This window comes from Amblyomma mixtum, chromosome 2, assembly GCF_055824585.1.
Source record: "Amblyomma mixtum isolate Tamu chromosome 2, ASM5582458v1, whole genome shotgun sequence".
In the NCBI taxonomy this organism is placed as follows: Eukaryota; Metazoa; Arthropoda; class Arachnida; order Ixodida; family Ixodidae; genus Amblyomma; species Amblyomma mixtum.
The window spans coordinates 48151838-48170455 of record NC_143013.1 but is presented as its reverse complement, the minus strand read 5'-3'; the positions used below and the strand labels follow the sequence as shown (position 1 = coordinate 48170455).

At 46.4% G+C, this 18618-nt stretch overlaps 1 protein-coding gene across 3 annotated transcripts in view; it reads right to left on the bottom strand.

The window, feature by feature from the left end:
* The window catches only part of LOC149359252 (neprilysin-1-like), a 114993-nt gene that overhangs the window by 52396 nt on the left and 43979 nt on the right, over window positions 1–18618 (bottom strand). Inside the window, exon 1 of one of the 3 annotated variants that reach the window (XM_089571538.1) lies at window positions 1598–1759. The exons of the other annotated variants lie outside the window; for them this stretch is intronic. The gene's annotated coding sequence lies outside the window, so the exon portion shown is untranslated. Of the gene's footprint in view, window positions 1–1597; window positions 1760–18618 lie in introns of those variants that run through there. 3 annotated transcript variants of the gene reach the window in all.

Below are 18618 nucleotides of genomic sequence, written 5' to 3'. Positions count from 1 at the left end.
CGAAGGGGGAGGGGCAGCCATGACAAGTACGTACGCACCAAAATTTTGAATACTGATGAGTTAGAGTGTGAAGAGAACAGGCTAAAATAGGCATCATGTGTCCAAATTTTTTGTGACACAGACCCCTTTAATGCGCACAATATTAATTAAAATTCGGTACAGCTAACCCTTTTGCGCGCTCACCATCGGCAAAAAGGAATACTTCGCCCTTTGGTCGCGTTCTTCACAATACACCATCATGTACCGCTGTCCCCCTTATTGATTTTCGATGTGTGACCTTTCCGAGAGCTGAAAGCGTATGTTACTACAAATAAACCCTTATGTGCAGCATTTGATAAGGCGATGCGCAGATCATTGTTTCAGTTTATCTCGCGGTGACCGCAGCCCGTCGTACATGCACAGGCTTAGCCGCAAAAGGCAAAATACTATGAAAACATTCCACACAAAAATAATTAGTGTCCTTATGAATAAAAAGAAAGTCTGTGTCCACCCTGTCATTAAAACGATAGCGTAAATAATAAATGCGAAAGCGAAAAGACAACTTCCGACGGCATTTAGTTCGTCATGCCCGCTGACACGCATGCCATTCGTGAGCGCTGATAAACGGCGTATTCGATCGTATTGTAAACGAAGCGCAAAAAAAAACGAACACATAATGCCATCTGATATGAGTGTTCGCTCGGTGTGCCGGCTCGATCAATGATGCGCGTGAGCAACATCAGCCGAAATACGAGCACAGAGCCCCTTACTTTGGTCCTTTAATGTGCACATGGGCGCCTGATCTTGCCTCGAATGAAGTCGAAGGTAACACTTTCGTGGGACCCCAACAAGGAAACATTGAAATGTAGGTCGCAATACTTCCGTCTTACTAAACTAAAACTAAAACTAATAAACTAAAACCTCAGTGAGGACACTCGGCTGGGCTGATCAGCGTTTCCACACATTACGCCGCATATAGCTGACGTAACTATTCTCACGGAACGCATATGCATGTCAGAGCCTTCCTGCTGTGTCCTTACAATCCTATATAGCGGAAGTCATAATGAATTATACAGTTCTATGTTTGTAATGAGCACTGCCAGTAAGCATTGCATTTTTTTTTTTCATGAATTGCCTTTCTCTTTTCATCTAAAACAAGAATCCTTAGAAAGTTTGCATTATTGATTATCAGCATTGACGCAGCAGGGGCTGATCTGCACAAGACTGTCCGGAGTGAGAAGAATAATGTGCAGACAGTGCTGCGCGTACTAAGTCGGCGAACTGCCAGGCCATGGTGGTGGGCGGTTGGTCCTTATCGTGACGTACTAAGCATCAAGAACGCTCTACAGACTACAATCTCCGGTCGGATGCTCCGCGATCCAGTTTCAACACACACATGCTCTTAAGGGTTCACTGTATTCATATCTAAGATGCGCTTTATTGCTCCTTGCTGCACAGCCATTGCTCCAAGCAGGGTAAGAAGACGCACACGTGGTGGGCATACAGGCCAGATGACAACATCGCACTGTGTCTATCAGTCTCCTCATGCTATGCGTCGTAAGATCCACACGTCTCCTTCCTATTCAGCTACTACGCACATGAAACCCGTTGGACTCACGTTGTCAGAGGTGGGTCAGTGTCACTTCCCTCAGCGCTTTCAGATCCCGATACCAAGGCCGAGTCGTCTGCCATTCCACTGAGGTGCGCTGTGCGCAGCGCCACTGATCCTTCTTGGACGCAGGCATAGAATGCACAGAAAACAAAACGCGCCCTCGCGTCGTACGCGCATGCCGTGCTCGCGTCAGCACCGGCTCAGCATTCCTGCCGCCGCTCTTCATCGCGTCCTCCGACATGTTTATAGCGATGTGCACGCCCCGAGGCCTCCCGCGATGTCAACAGCCTCGTTAGAAAGCTCTCCTAACACGAGGGGCCTCCTCGATAGCAGCACGTGCACCGCGGTGCCTTCAGGCCTTCGCAACTCAGACGTGATCCCACGTCAACAAGGGCAGGATGGAAGTGCGCGTAACGTAGTGTGTGTAGTCAACGGTGGTGCTCATGATGCTCGAACCATGGAGGAGCATCAATTCACATTTCTGTCTTCCGGTCTTCATGTCATATCAGCGGAGAAAAAAAATTAAAAAAATTGCTCGGGACACCTAAATACGTTATGCGTTGTCAAAGCGAAAGCATTATAAGCTGTTCATGACTTTACACAAAGTGACGTCACTTCCTTTTAGAAGCTTTTTATGCTGTACGTAATTATCGAAAAGACGTCACTTCCGGTGTGGTGACGTCCCGGTAGGAAAACAGCGCAACAGCGCTGTTGCGCTGTTTTTCTACAATGAACGCATGCCAACTCGTCCAAATTTCATCCTTACTGTTGACGTCATTTCCCTTCAGCCAATCAGCGAATTTTATGACTGCGATGACACTTTTTTTTTCTTTATCCGTGAGTCTTCTAACGATATCGTATTAAGAAAACAGAATGTGGTGAAGACAGGAAAATAGAATGTGCCCAGAGTTGACGACGGCGGTGTTGTCCATTACTACCCTTGCACGACTGAAACGCCAGCCTTTCGGGCGGCTGTGTTGTGTAAGAAGAACCACATCACGAGTATAGCGACAGACAGTGTGAAGGGAACAACACACGTACAATTTGTCCCTAAGTACGGCCTCTGGATAATAAGCAGAAAATGAGCGGAACGAAGCAACTTCTCACTCATGAAGAAGAGCATTACTTGGCGCAAAAGACCAGGGAGCTTTAATTTCCATTAGTGGCCATCCTCAAAGATAACACGAAGAAGACGAGATGTCATTTCTTAAGAAAATTTGTTTCTCTTCGATTATCAGCAAGAAATGTGGACCCAAAGTTCCTCACTCCGAATACTGATCTGTGCAATGCATGGTCCGAAAACGAAGCGCCATAGAGAAAATGTGTACTACTCGCAAAATCCCAGGTCGTGTCAGTACACTGGAGAAATGAAGTAAGGATTATGAAGCCACTTTTTTGAGGTTTATAAAAGCCTTCGTTTTGGTTATTTAACAGGTCCACTTACGTTGGGCCCTTTTACTGAAATTACTCAAATTCGAACGCCACTTTGTATAAACAGCAGCGGTATGTGCGATTACCCCACGGGGCCTCTGTAATCTGCATGACATTGGTCCACTGCGCGCGCCACCACAGGCCGAAGGACGCGCCGTTAGATTTAACCATCTACGCACTAGGCCGCGCGCACGGCACGCTGGTGTGTGGTGGTCCGTCTATCGTTAGCGCTGGCGAAAGCCTTTAATGGCTCATACTCGCGGCCATGACTCTTTCCGTCCGTCCGTTACATCTAAGGTGTAAGTCATAACTAGCCATTACTAGTCACAAGTCATGATTAACTAGTCATTAACCAGTCATCAACTAATTAGTCATGACTAGGTAGTCATTAATCAATCATGACTAGTTAGTTGTTAACTAATTAATCATGACTAACTAGTCATTGACCAGTAATGACTGTCTAGTCATTAACCAGTCATGACTAGATAATAATTAACCAATCACGACTAGTTAGTCATCAACTAATTAGTCATGGCTAACTAGACATTAACCAGCCATCAACAAATTAGTCATGCCTATTTAGTCAATAACCAATCACAACTAGTTAGTCATCGGTCATGACTAATTAATCATGACTAGCCAATCCAAGTCACCCCATAGGCGCCTCGTGTGTGCCTACGACCGCGCAGCCAAAGTTGCGTGGAAAGGCCTCGCGCACTTTAGATCGTCAAGTGGCCCCTGATTTTTTTTTTTTTGCTTTTTCTGTGCTTCGTCCAAATGACAACCAAAAACTGCGCTGGCTTCTCGAGGCATCAGAGATGCTCCATCGGATGTGATAATGCCGTTGCGACCACCCATATTGATAATTATTTTGTAGGGCTTGCGGACCGAAATGAACGCCGGTGCTCACAATGAATATTCGGCTAGATACGAATATTCGCGCCGGGTCGAATATTCGAAAGAACACGAATACTGGGATTTCGAATCGAATACGAATACCAAAATTATAATATTCGAAATATATTAGAAAATTTCGAATATTCGCACACCCCTAATATATATACGCGTGTATCACTTGCCCAGGCAAAAAGAAATATACAAAGAGCGAAATGCCATTCTATGAAACGCAAGCTTATCCTTTAAGGATTATCTGCTCTGGTCCAACTAAGCAACGACTACTGAATGCACGCAACCTCTGGCAGGAGTGGCGCATAGAGCGCTCTCTTCTCTGCAACAACCTTTACTCAATTTCTAACATTTCGACCCTACTCACGAAGAGTTCATAACGAACAGTTTCAGAGGCATCAAAGTTAGTTTTCAAAACGTTCGAGCTGAAGCAAAAAATGACCAAAATTTCGCCACTCGGCCCTTACTGCATGATTTGAAGAGTCAACGTCTCCGCCTTCGACCAGTGACTGGAGCTTCGCAACCAGCGAAGACGTAGACGACCGTTCAAAACGCCGTCAGTATGGTTGATACCACGGCCCTGACGACACACAAAGCTACCTTGCGATGGACCAAGTCGGACAGTACCCGCACGCTGCCCCGTTTCCCGAACTAACCAGTGGAAGCCACAATAACAACTCGGGTTAAGCAGGGGGCCCCAGCAACAAGCAAGAGTGAAGCAGAGGACGCCTGCTGGTGTTTTCTTATTGGCCTTCAGGCGGCTCGCCTTTTCTTGAGAGCTTCTCGAGAGCGGTGGCAGGAGTGACTCATTAGAGAGTTTTAGAATAGCGTCGTGGCGAATAGGGTGACCCTATCCGCATGCGCTTAGCGTTAGGGGAACGGGTTCACGTTTTCTGTTTATAGAATAGGGTCGTGGATGGTCGCTTTGCGTTGTTTGAAGGCAGCGCCATAACGGCGGGAAAGAGAAGCTTCGAGAACAAATAAGTTAATATATAGGCTGTATTTTTTCATTGTGTAAATAAAACGACATGCAAACTTTTGCAATTACCAATTTCCACTTAGGAAATGGAAAAAATGATGCAAATATTTTTTTTTTATAATGCGGACATGCTCAATCTGAGCCAAGACTATCCACACAGGAAGACCAAAATTGCAAACCTGTTTGTGGAGATCAGTAGTTCGAACCTCCCGCGCTCTCTGACGTCAGTCGTCGAGTACTCGCTAAGCCTAGCAGCTCTGTAAACAAGGAAGCAATCTGAAAATTAGGCGTGTTTTATCGCTTAAATTTTGTGGTTCAGGCAAGTTCAGCCAAAGCGAAAGCCTCGTTCGCCTTTAGTTTCCCGTGAGCGTGAGCCACAGAGTAGCGACAACGACGAACGGTGTTGAAGCGAGAGGCCCCGCTTCGAGAGGCGCCGCCATGTTGACCCAACGTAAAGCGGCTTTGGGGCGCACGCTATTTCGCCGATTTAGCGTTAGCGTCGCCCGCTCACCCAAAGACCCAAGGGCCGATAGCGTTCTGCGCATGCGCAGTAGCGTCCCGCTATTCCCCTATGACCCAAAGCGATAGGGTGACGCTATACTAAAACTCTCTATTGCCTCTGCGAGGAACCGGCCGGCCACGCTGTTCCTCCTTCCCGGTTGGCTCCCGGGCGAGAAGCGGCCGCTCCTCCCTTTCTTCCCCCGCCCTCCCCCCCCCTTCCCCCCCCCCCCCCCCCCCCCCCCCCCCCACCAGCCACCGCTGTAGCTGAGCTGCTCCGTGTGCTCCGTAGAAGTGTCTGTCCGCAGAGTACACTTAGTGCAAGATCTGCGGCAATTAAAATAATTATATTCGGTTTCCAGCCAGAACATTAAAATAGTCAGCGTTTCCATGATCAATTTATAGGTGTTTTTTTATGCTTCACAACCTAGCCTTATTACCATTGTGTTCGCCTGCAGTGCATGGACTGACAACAAAATGTACGTTTTAGAATGACTGGGTCCGAGGGATGATGAGGAGGCATATCCCAAAAGTAGAATTCGAAATAGAAGACTCAGCCGCCTCGCGGGGGCTAAGTAGTTACGGTGCTCGGCTGCTGACCCTAAAAGACGGGGGTTGGATACCAGCTGCGGCGGTCGCATTTCGATGCAGGCGAAATTCTAGAGGCCCGTGTACTGTGCTATGACAGTGCACGTTTAAAAAACCGATGTGGTCGCAATTATCCCGAGCCCTACACTACGGCGTCCCTCATAACAGAGTCTCCTCACGAAAGACAGGCAAGACATATATGAAGTCACAGAAAGAGTCGGAATAGTCTGCAGAAGAAATAGATAAATGGCGCAAAAACGCAAATTATAAACCGCAAGAAGCAAAGTGTTTGTGAACAGTAACGTCCAGGACACGAGATAATGCAAACTTCAGGAAGAAAACGTAGATTATTATGGATATGTGGAATCTCTCTCTTGTTGCCTGGAAACCTCAGGACGTCATTGTAGCGCCTGTCGCACCAATTTCCAACAGGCAGTGCGAACTGGAACAGACCGCACATCTTTGGTCTTCCTACAGACGGAAATTAACTAAGACTGCTGAAAATGAGTAGAGGCGAAATTAGAAAGCGAAATGGCGGCAATGTTCCCAATACAATTCTTTAACGCAAATAGAAAAAAGCGGAGCAATGTTAAAATGACGGCTGTGCGGCCAAAGAGCTTAAACTTCGATCTGCTGACAGCAACAGATATGCAGCATGCACAAGGTTCCGTGTTAACAACGGATATACCGCGATCGCCTTCTTGTAGACGACCCGATTGCATGACTATAAGAGCGTGAGATTGTTTCTTGAGCGTTGGCCGAGTGTCTTTCTTAATATAAACAACAAAGAGTAAGACCATTCAAACCGCGGCAGAGCAAAACAGTAGCGCCACAATTTTCAGTTCACCGCCAGTCAGAATCGCACTGGTAGAGATGTGAGATGGAAATTTGCCCGAGTTTTCCGGCTGTCGATCGGCGCGGCTTCTGAACATCTAGCAGACGGCTTCCACGAAAGGCGCCTCTAGAAGAACGCCGAAGGCTCTATCTACACTAATCACAAAGACACTAGGGCTCAGCACGGGGCAAGACAGCAAAACGGCTGCAGGAGAAAAAGGACTCGCCCCATCTGTCTCGATGTCGATCTCCACCGCCCTTCTCCGCGTCTTCCTGCGTCTCCGGGCTCACTCTCCCTTCCATGGGATGCTCGTTCCCGGCCGCCTTGGCTCATGTGAACAGCATGCACCGACATGCCCAGGCCGCGCGCGGGAGGGAACGGAGGGGGAGAGAGACACCTGCGCTCTGCATATGCAGTCCGCGACCGGGGAAGGCGGGGGGGGGGGGGGGGGGGGGGGGGGGGGGGGGGGGGGGGGGGGGGGTCCGAGCACGTTTATGGTTACGCCGCTTCCTCCGTGTGCTCCGTAGAGAGATTTGGCCGCGGACAACACTTAGTGCGAGACCTGCGGTAAAATAGTTATACACTGTTATGAGTCAGAAGGTTAAAGTAATCAGTGTTTAGACGATCCGTTTCTAGGTGACTTTGATGCTTCACAACCTAGTCTTGGCCTTCACAACCTAAGCTTATTAAGCTTGTTAAGACATGGCGTAGCTTCGGCAGGCGGCTAGCGCGAGGTTTTCGTTTATGGGCCATTCCACGATAAACGCTCCAGACAGCAAAAGCGACCACGTCGGATTCTTTTGAAAAAAAAAAAAAAAACTTAGGCTAGTTGGCGATATCAGACTGGAGTTTCAACGAAGTATTGTTCTGGGAAAAAAAATTTTGCTCACGCGGGCGCCTTTCGAGGTTTCTACGAAGAAGCAAAGCTGGTTGAAATTTCTAAATCAAATGTGAAAGGGGGTACAATTGAGTATCTTATTATAGAATATTTCGCTTGCATTGTTCTAAAATTCGACTTCCTTAATGAAGCCATTCAAGGTTTTTTCGCGTTTTCTTGGATGAGTCAAAAGACAAAAATCCGGTGTTTTCAGAATTTTTTTTTTACAGGCATGTGGTTAATGTTGCAGCCGCAATAATTTTTTTCCTCTTTACTCTTGTTGTTGTAGCTTATTACGAAAAATGTTAAATCGCTAAAGAGCGTACTTTTTAGAATATTGCTTCCAAAGATCGCTAAAAGTGTCTTTTTTCTGGGATTCAGGCCTAAATCAAGGCTCAATGCCCACCAGATAAAAATACGTGAGATGGCTCATAATAGACACCTAAATCGTTGCTTGCAATCTAGAAATTTTAATTCGAGTTAATTCGAGTAAAAAGGAGCAGAAAGCATAGGGGATGGTAATGAGAGAGCATCAAATAGCCGACACTCAACCACTCCGGACGAGAGCAAGCAGTGTTTGCCTCTGGCAGCCTGTGTTTTCATCCAGCTGCCTAAATTCAAAACCTTGCCAAGTTATATATGAAAAAGATGCTACATGCATTTTTACTAGAGCTATTAGCGCTGCATGGTAACCTACCGAAATTTCTGGCAAATAAAGTTCAGTTCTGTTACTGCTTCGTGATGCTCAAGTTCTAACGAAAAACAAGAAACGGGCAGGCGCAAAAGCCCATGACTTAGGCACCGAGCGAAGACGAACACAGACAAGAAGAGAGACACCGCAAAGAGCTTTGTGGTGTCTTCCCTCGTGTCCGTGTTCGTCTTTGCGCTGTGTGAATGAAAGCATGAAATACCAACTCTTGCAGCAACTGGTTTTACGCACCATCCAGTAAATTCATCGTTTCTCTGCCGCGCTTCACTTTTTGTCAAAACTTGGTGTTCCGCGAAACAATCATTTTTAAAGCCTTCCTTGTCGTGACATCAGATAAACGACAAAATCATGTAACCACAGAATCTTCCTCAACAAAAAACCCAGAATCGACCTGAGCTTTGAGAATCGACCACTGAGGCTTTCTCGGCCTCGGTTTTAGTGCGAAGCACTCATACACTCACCAACACCGACCAATAATCTTGTCACCTTCGTACAGATGCCCCCAAAGGTTTTGGGAACACGAAAATTACAGCAAAGCCTAATTACTTGGCAGCCTAATCATGAAGCCATGACCTGAAGGGTGTGCTTTTCACAGCGAGACCTGCTCAATGTAGCCATCCGTGCCTAACTGCGCTTCTAGTCAGCATGGAAATTGACGTTCTTCGAGATTTTGGCGTTCCGAAAACTTTTGTGGGCACCTGTACGTACTTAAATAAAAATAAATCAAATAAATATCAACGAACCCGCGGTGGCGCAAACAGATCAGCTTCGCAGGCCGCTGCGCGAGGGCATGCACTAAGCTATCGTCGCTTTTCTTCGTTATTGTTTTCTTTATTTTTTATTGTGTAGGTTATCAGCGCAGCCGGTCACGCCTCATGCAATACAATACAATCTTCTGCAATACAATCTTCCATCTGTGGTGTCAGCACATCTCATCAGCTTAACCTTAATCAGAGCGTAAACTGAGTCTAATATCGTCGCCAGACGTGCAGACGACCCACTAGAGCAAAAACCATGGGAGCCATCCTGGCTAAACAAATGGTTTCGCATGTCTACATGGTTTAACTATATATTGAAACCCTACCAATTTTTGTTTCGAGATTCGCCATCTCTTCAGTAGCACTGTTCCATCTGCTTGGGGACGGCGGGTGGGCGCTTTTGCGAAGACCGCCTTTTCTCTGCAGGAAAGAAAGGACATTTTCCCCTTGTCCCCCCAACCCCGATGAGAGTAGGGTAATTTTCCCAGCAGGCACAAGTGCACAAAGTCAAAATCGACGTCGGAACCCTGTAGCCACGCTCCCTTCGGCTTGTCGAAGCCCCCTTTCCACACAGCAAGGAGAACTTCACCGGGTTGCTTCTTGTCCGAGTCCAACGCTCAGCTGAGAGTCGACGAACCCGCGATGACCTTTCCTACGCTCAGCTGACAGTCAGTGAAGGTGCGTTGACCCCGCCTGCGGCAACACGGGGTACCCCCCCAGACATGTTGAGGCACGCCAGATGTGCGTCCGCGGCGAACGCTTTCAGTTTTAATAAATGTGTCCGCCGTTGGGTGTTGAAGCAGAATAGTCGAATGAACAAGCTGGTTCATTATGAGTGTAAAAAAGAAAAGAAATCAGCAGAGCACGCCACTGCTGTTTTACGTTCCTATATTTGTCCATAGTTTCATGATCGCTTTTCACGACTACCGCGGAGGCATCGAGAGTCGTAGGAGCTCGCAGCGCAGGATATAAAGATGAGCATATATTTCAAACCAACCAGACTCAACCCAAATCCTAACTCCATCTTCATCTTGCCTGACTCAAGGCCAGGGATTTATTCGTGTAGTCAGATAGCACAGTCGCTATCTGACTACACGAACGCTTCCTTCGAATGGCTGTCCGCCGAGGCCGAATAAGCCTGTATGCTCTACAGGGTGAAGAAGGAAGTTGCGGGAAATGGAGGAAGGTGATGGCAGAGTTACTCATGTGTGTAGAACGCGTTCTTCTTCTGTCTTGTTCAGCGGAGAGTCGGGACAGACTTTAGGTTGGGTAACCTAATATAATATAAAAAATAATGCGCCACCCGCATCGCCCATGGCACAACGGGCGGACAGTCGGGATAGTGAGCACGTCATCCGAAATTGTAGGAGAGAAGTGGATATACGAGTTTTATTTAGTACGCAGCTACTGAAAGAAAATCGCCTTGGCCGGAGCACACATTCCATTGAGGCAATTTCATCGCACTAAACCCTATGGGCACTTGCCGGGGAATCAAAATTTGTTCGTTAGATGGGGAACTTCGTAAAATCGGGTTTCGCAAGATCGAGTTTTAACTGTATACAGATACAATCTGCTACATCGGGGCGGCACAAATAAGGGGTTCCGCGCCACAATGTATAACCGCCTATCTAATAAATGTAAACGAATTAGGCAGAGACGAAAAGTGAACTTTAAAAGAAAAATTAATGTATAAAGCGGATTTTCATGCGCAAAAACACACTGCTCGCCCCCCTCCTCCCCCCCCTCCCCCCCCACCCTCCTTCCCTTCTCCCTCATGAACAGAGAAGGCTAAGGGCGATCACCTCCCGGGAGATCCTGACAGCTTTAAACTCAAGCATAGCAGGATAGAGGTAGGTACAGTAGAACCCACTTATGACGAACCTGACGGTCCTGCAGATTGCGTTCGTTGTATCCGAGGTTAGTAGTAAGTGGACTTCTCATTTTACAGCCATAAATGCGAGGTACAACTAACAAAGCTGCTGTTTATTGCTTGCAGAAGTTCGTAAGCGGGTCATATTTTTAAGAGAAGACCATATCACGGCGCTTTCCGAGCCTTCAAAAGCGGTTGTATTTCGTGTTCCTAGTCGAGGCCCCAGTGACAACAATTAATCTGCATTGAGAACGGGATATACTCAGACGCGGGTTCGATCCCGGCCGCGGCGGCTGAATTTCTTGAAGGCGAAATTCTAGAGGCCCGTGTGCTGTGCGATGTCAGTGGACGTTAAAGAACTCCAGGTGGTCGAAATTTCCGGAGCCCTTCTCTACGGCGTCTCTCATAGCCTCAGTTGCTTTGGGACGTTAAACCCCAATAAACCAATAAATCATCATCGCAGTTAAAGCGTTCACAGCAACTGAAGGCAGGTCGGCCTCCTCCTCAACATCATCACATTCTCGGCATTCTGGCAACGATCGTAATCATCATTGTAAGCCTATACAGTTCCCGCGTCATGTGCATCAAAAAGCCGTTGCTGCAAATCAATACGCACCGAAACACGCGGATGTTCTACACTGTTCTCTGTCGTCCCTTGGCCCATAGACGATACTTTACGGAAGAAATTCCCGATGCACTCCGAGAAATTATTGACGCGCATGGCCTTAATCATTTTCACATCAGTGAACAAAGATATCCGAAAAGGAACATCGTCATCTGATTTGTTAGTTGCTATTAACATGAGCTAGATTATAAGCCTATCATACAGGACACCTTTAGCGCACGAATCACGCCCATGTCCGGCAGCTGCTTCTTTCACAAGGTATTTGATGGCGAGACGAACGCTGTCACCACAGCTATAGAAAGTGACATGACGCGCATTTCGAAGTTCATAAGCACGAATTGGGGCTCGTATTTTCTTTGCTATGTCATGGTCGAACTCCACGAGCCACTCGGCGACGAAATCGTTCCCGATACGCACCGCCCCAAGAACTTATGCCTGGCTGCACGTTCGTCACATAAAAACAAAAAGTTAAGTGTTACCGAGGCCTTTGTGTCCAGCCTGTAGCGTACAAAACGCAGCTGCTAGAGCAATGCAGTGTGCGAGACTTGCCAATCGCAAAAGGGCAGCCGCCGGTTGTTGCCGTTCATCCGGCGTGCAAAGTAGGATGTTAACGAAAAAGCTCGCCGCGTCTTTCACAAGTACAGGAGTCGTCTTTCAAGGCACGCGTTTTTGACGGTAGCACTTCGTAAAGCTGTGCCATTTTATCGGCAATATCTCGCGTTTTTTTTATTGCCTCTTTGGGTTCTCACGTTTTATCCGGAGGAGGGTGTCACGATCACCCGGAGACACTCTTCCATCTGCGCACTTAACCGAAGCGCGAGTTTGTATACTGTGAGGCCGAGTTTACGGCACCTCCTCGCTCGTTACAATCGATATACACCGCCGCGGTTCTTCGTTGTATATAAGATGCAGTCCGATTGCCATAATGCATATTTTGATGGTAGCACCGCCATCGTTTGTAACAAGCTCGGTTTATTGGGATTTAACGTCCCAAAGCAACTCAGGCTATGAGGGACGCCGTAGCGAAGGCCTCCGGAAATTTCGACCTCCTGTGGTTCTTTAAGGTGCACTGACATCGCACAGTATACGGGCCTCTAGAATTTCGCCTCCATCGAAATTCGACTGCCTCGGCCAGGATCAAACCCACGTCTTTCGGGTCAGAAGCCGAGCACCATAACCTCTGAGCCACCACGGCGGGTCGTCATAAGGGAGCGTTTCTTATAACTGCGGCCGTTGTAAGTGGGCTCGTCTGTGTATACATTTCAAGAACAAAGCGCCGAAATCCTTTCGAAGGATCCGGACCCTCCAACCAATGGCGTCGACGCATATCATTGTGACATCGTGGTCAGCCGCCAAGCATTTACTAGTTCGCCTCTTGAGATCATAGTTTTTTTTTTCGCACACTTGCCATAAAGGCATAATTTGGGTTCGCTGTATACTATACAAAATGAAGCAAGATATTTTCGTTCAAGAACCGGAAAAGGTGCACTGACACGTATGTCGACTCCGTCATGCCATTCAGCAAACCAAAAAGCAGATGGCTAGGTTGAAGACCTTTCCAAGCATGTCCACAACGAATGCAATCGAGGCGCGCAGCAGACAGTCGCGATGACTCACAACTAGAAAATCTTCAGATGTGTAGTCGTGAGCCTGAATGATGGAGCAGCGAGTGTCGGGATACAATGCGCGCGATCCATTTCGCCATATATGGGCGGAACATCCAGCGTCGCTTTCACGGTTCCAGACTTCCCATTGCTCACAGGCCGGATGCTTCTGGATTTTTTATTTCTTATTGCTGCTTCATTATCGACCAGCAAACAGCAATTGTTGACCATCCATTCGGTTGTTTTCCTAGCGCCAGGTTCAACAAAGACATTAAGAATTAGTTTCTTCGATGCCATTTCTCGGTACTGCAGGCGAACGAAACGTTTCAAAGCTTTTTTATTTAATTACCCCCATTTGACATCTTATTAAGGGTGTACTAAAGTTCGAGATTTTATGAGTTGGAATGCGACAGCTCATTGTTGTCCTATGACCCTGCGTCGTCTTCCTCCGTCTATAACTTACGTTTCAGTGTGTTAAGTGTGCGCACCGAAAGCTATGTTGTGCAAAACTTCGCTCATTTTAACTCGTCGCTCACGAAAGTGCGAATTATCCTGTCCGCTCTCTCTCACAACAGCTTTCTCCCTCTCACGTCAGAGAACATTCGACACAGACTCATACCAGTCCTCGACGAGGAAAGTTAGTGCAAACGCTGCCAAAACGCAGCTTATTTCCCGTACGCGTAGAAAACTGTACCGGCCGGAACACTGCCTCATTAAAAAATTGGCAGTGGCTTAGCTCTGGTTAAGCCTGGATATACAAGCGAAAAGCAGCAGCTATGCTTTGTTTGAAGTCATGGCTGTCGCAGTTCGCGCACAATGCACTAGGAGCACCACGATAACGGTGTAGGTAAAGCCCCTAAATAAACTTTCATTGAGCGGCTTTAGGTGTAGGCAAGCGCGTTATTAGCCCTCCTTCCGCATGCGTAGCAACTGTGGCAAACACGCGGCTGCAACGAAAGGGCAAACGGTGCCGAGGAGGCGAGCACGCAGTAGCCAACTCCCTCGCTGTCACTTCTGGGTCTTCTTTTCCTCCTTCCATGGCGAATGTCTGCGCCTCTTCTGTGGCCGCCGCCGCCGCTCACGCGTTCTCGCAACGCCTTGCGAAAGAACCCTCCCCTCTTGGGACGGCGGCGTCGACCGCACGGCAGCGGCGAGGGGTAAACCGGTGGCGAGAAGTGGCGACGTAGCGCACGCCGCGGCGGCGCCGAGGGGTGGCTCACGCGTAGCGCGGTGTTGACGAGCCTAGTGAAGCTTTTCGCTTCAAAAATTCCTGCGTGTTCAAATCTCGTCTCGAAACACGGGTTTTTAGCTCACAAGAAGTACCACCAGGCTACCATATCCGCGCCAATGTTAAAAAACCCCTGGTGGTCGAAATTGCCGGAGCCCCTCTCATAGTAAAACCCTATAAACCAAACCAAACCGTAACGCAACTCAGCATGAAATCTTCCCGTCTGTAGTATATGCGCGCAAAGCAATTGTTTCACCTCTCGAGCACAGTGCAGGTTGATCTGTGCTTTCAGAACCCACAGTGTCGTCCGCAGCTGAGCCGCATCCAGACGATGGAATTCACTCGTTGCAGGAATAACGCAATCCGACGTTTCCTCCTCCGCATAAGCCAAGCAGTTGATATTAGCACAATGTTCAAATTCCTATGTCGGCCATAAAGTTAAGACTAAAGCTCGTAAACATGATGTATACGGGTACTGATTAACCGTCCTCGCCACATATCGATCCCCCTGACTGTCACCGTAAGCACTCAACAGCTTTCATAAAGCGCATGCAACTCTGCAAAGAGAAGAAATGTGTGAAAAAGAGCGGCGACAGCGAGCCAAAGTGCGTTATTCAGGAAACGGCGGTGCAAAAAGAAACAATAAAGATCAAAGCAACGCGGTTATACTAAAGGAAGAAACTGCCAACGCGGTACAAAAACCACCTGGTGAAAATGATAACGTAGCCATAGAAATACTACCCATCAAAAAAGTTCGGCGGATGTTGAACAGCATTTTCGCCCACGAGAAAAGAAGAAAGCGCAGCAGTAAGTCAGTAGAAAAAACTGCCGCGCAAAAGCAGTCACGTCATGAGCGGATGTTAACGGAAGGCTTTTCAACGTTGTCGAAACAGGAGCAAAGCAAAGGTAGAAGTAAAAAACGCGCTAAGCGCACTCCTGTTTGAGAAGTAAAAAAAAAAAAAGAAAGAACAAAGGCGGCGGTGGAAACTTCGCAAGGGCACCGCGGATCGAGCGCTTCAATATACAAAAATGAATCTGGAAACAGAACATGCGCTCCGCTACGCTAAAAACGTGTACCCCCTTAACTGCCGCAAGACAGCCAGTAGTCGACCTTGTTGTACGTTGCGCTCAGGGTATACCTCCAACACGGGCAACATCGGCAGCCTGTCTGAGTTACAGGGTTGAGTAAAGAGCAACGTTTTTGTAATTACTGAAGCATGCTTTGGGAAAACGAAACAACATTTATTACGGCAAAGTTGCGACATAATGAAAAATCCAAGAGCGATAGAGCTACGAGATTATTGCGAAGAGCCCTCAGCCATCACGTCAATTTCTTGTCCCTGATCACTGAGGCTAGGATAGTGCCTTAGATATTTATACATTTAAAAATGTATCGGAGTCCTTATCGGTCGTGACGGCCCAAGTGTGAATCGAACGGCAGGAAACGAATATGTTCCATTTCAAAGTTCCTTTTTTTTTTTAAATAACGCGTATCAACAGACCGCTGACAGAGTCGAGGAGTCTGTACAGTTCATGTCGAATCAGGTGAAAGATTTACTAGAGCGTGTGCAGAAAAATGAGCATGCAATAAAGGAAATCAGGGTAAGGTTGAAAAGCTGGGACCAAATAAAACTACTGAAACGCTCACACTTCAGCTTGATGAACTGAAATGACGGGATAGGCTCCTAACTTAGAATTCGATGCTATCCCGAAAACCAAGGAGGAAGACCTTTCGGCTAATGTTAAGGCTCTTGTTACCAAGATTCAGCTCCCGCAGCTCTCATATAATGACGTGGTGGCAATCCGCCAGCTGCCATCGCATCCCGATAAGATTCCCGGAGTTATCTACCGGTTCAGAAAGCAAAAAGACCGTTGTCTGTGGTGGGGAAATTGAAAAAAGATTGCGAATGAAGATGAGAAAGTTTATGTACTTGAGAATCTAGCCAAAAGAAAGCGAGAACTGCTAAAACAAGCGAAAGATTTGGCCAAGGAACACAGCAACAAATATGTCTCGCACAGTAATGGCAAAGTTCTGGTTAGAAAGTCCGACGGCTTGTCAGCGACGGTCATATACCAAAGCCCTGCGAGCTTGATCAGCTGCTATAGGGTTTCTACCGTTGCTGATTTTTGTCTCTTTTTTTTTTACTCTTCACGCCCTTAATGGATCCGCCTCTTTCGCTCCCGTATGTACTTCCAGGTTGGCTTAAAAGCCTTATAATCGGTGCAGATTTCGTAAAATTGTTGAAGTGCCTTCATCTTAATGTCCGATCAGTTAAAAATAAGGAATTATAAAGAAAAGTTTTGTTCGAATCACAAATTATCAAATGTTTTTCAAATCGCCACATTGGTCGTGGTGGTGATGTTTGCAAGCGATTTCGCGACGAATATCAGCCTGATTTTATTTCTCTTTAGAGTCCAGTTGTGATTACGAAATTTTTTTCTGTTAGTTTAGGAAGTGTGCTTTATGTCGCATGTTATCGCCCTCCACATGGCTGCAATGCTAATTTTCTTGATTTTGTTGGTACGGTGTTTTTGTTATTTAATGAGAACTGTTTGACACTTGTGTTTGGTGGGGATGTAAACATAGATATGCTCGGTACAGCCTCTTCCATGAAAAGTTTGGATTTTCTCATGAAAGCAACTGCGTTTGTAAATGCAATTCAACCGCCTACGCGCATTACCAGTTCTTCCTCAGCCTTACAGGATGTATTCATAACAAACATGCGCAACAACACTGTCAAGTCTGGAATGATTCTCGCCGACATTAGCGATAATCTGCCCAAATTCTGACGTGTTAAGAGGCTCTCCCATGTTTGCTAAATTCAGCGAATTTCTTTCAAGCTATGACTGACAGTAATATTCATCAATTTCGAAACACTTCACAGAAAGTAGACTGGACCGCTGTGCTAAGCGAAATGGATCAAAACAAAGCGTACAATAACTTCTTGAACACTATTAAGCCCATTTATATTGCAAGTTTTCCTCTTCAAGTAGTAAAGCGAAACTTTCGAATACGCAAACCATGGGTTACCGGCGATGTAATTGCCAAACTAGCAGAAAAAAATCATTAAAAGTAAAGAAGTTCACAATTTATGCACCTTTAAAGCGTAACGTAACCGTCTGAATAAGGAATTGCAAAAAAAAAAGAGAGAAGAGACTATTAAGCCAATCAGTTTGTTTCAACCATAGGTCGCGTAGACGTAATGTGGAAAAGACTAAACAGCATAAAACTAATTGTAATGAAACAAACGTTATCAAGGTTAATGGTGTCGACATGTCGGGGCAGCAGTTGGCAGATTAATTTCACACGCATTTCGTTAATTTCTCTAGCTCCAATAGCATACAAAATGACCTAAATAATATTAGTCCGATTGGCGAGACTATATGCCTTGATCCACTGTGTGAAGTCAGTGTACGTTAAAGACCCCAGGCCATACACAATTTACGTAACCGTCCCCTATGGTGTTCCTCATAGTCGAGTCGCTTTGGGACGTTGAACCCCAATAAACCATAAGCCTATAATTTTCGATCCACTTGAGGAAAGCTAGGTAGTTGCAATGTTCTGCGAGTCTAATCATTCTAGTGCACAAGACATTGATGGATTGCAGATAAAATCTATGAAATATGTCCATGATCTTATTGCAGACTGCCTTAGATATATATTTAATTTATGCAGCAGCGGAACGGTCTTTCCTCAAAACATGCAAATCGCGCGTTTATCTGATATTAAAAAAAAGGTGACAGAAATGATTTAGTAAATTATAGGCCCATATCTGTATTGCCAATGTTTTCCAAGCCACCGCAAAAAATAATACATCGACTCTTTGCAATGTTTGATAGGAAATATCAGATAAAAACTACCTCCCAATAAGGATTCCGCTAGTACCTTTCAACAGAATCTGCGTTATTCGATCAAAAGTAATATATACTATACACAGCAACGTGACCACAATAAAACAGTAATTGGTATATTTATTGACTTCACAAAAGCATTTGACCTTCTAAATCATGAACTGCAAATTTGTAAATTGGATCGCCACGGCTTTCGAGGTCAAGCAGCCTCTTCATTGAAATCATATCTCGTCCATCGTAAACAAACAGTTAGCACCAATGGCTTTC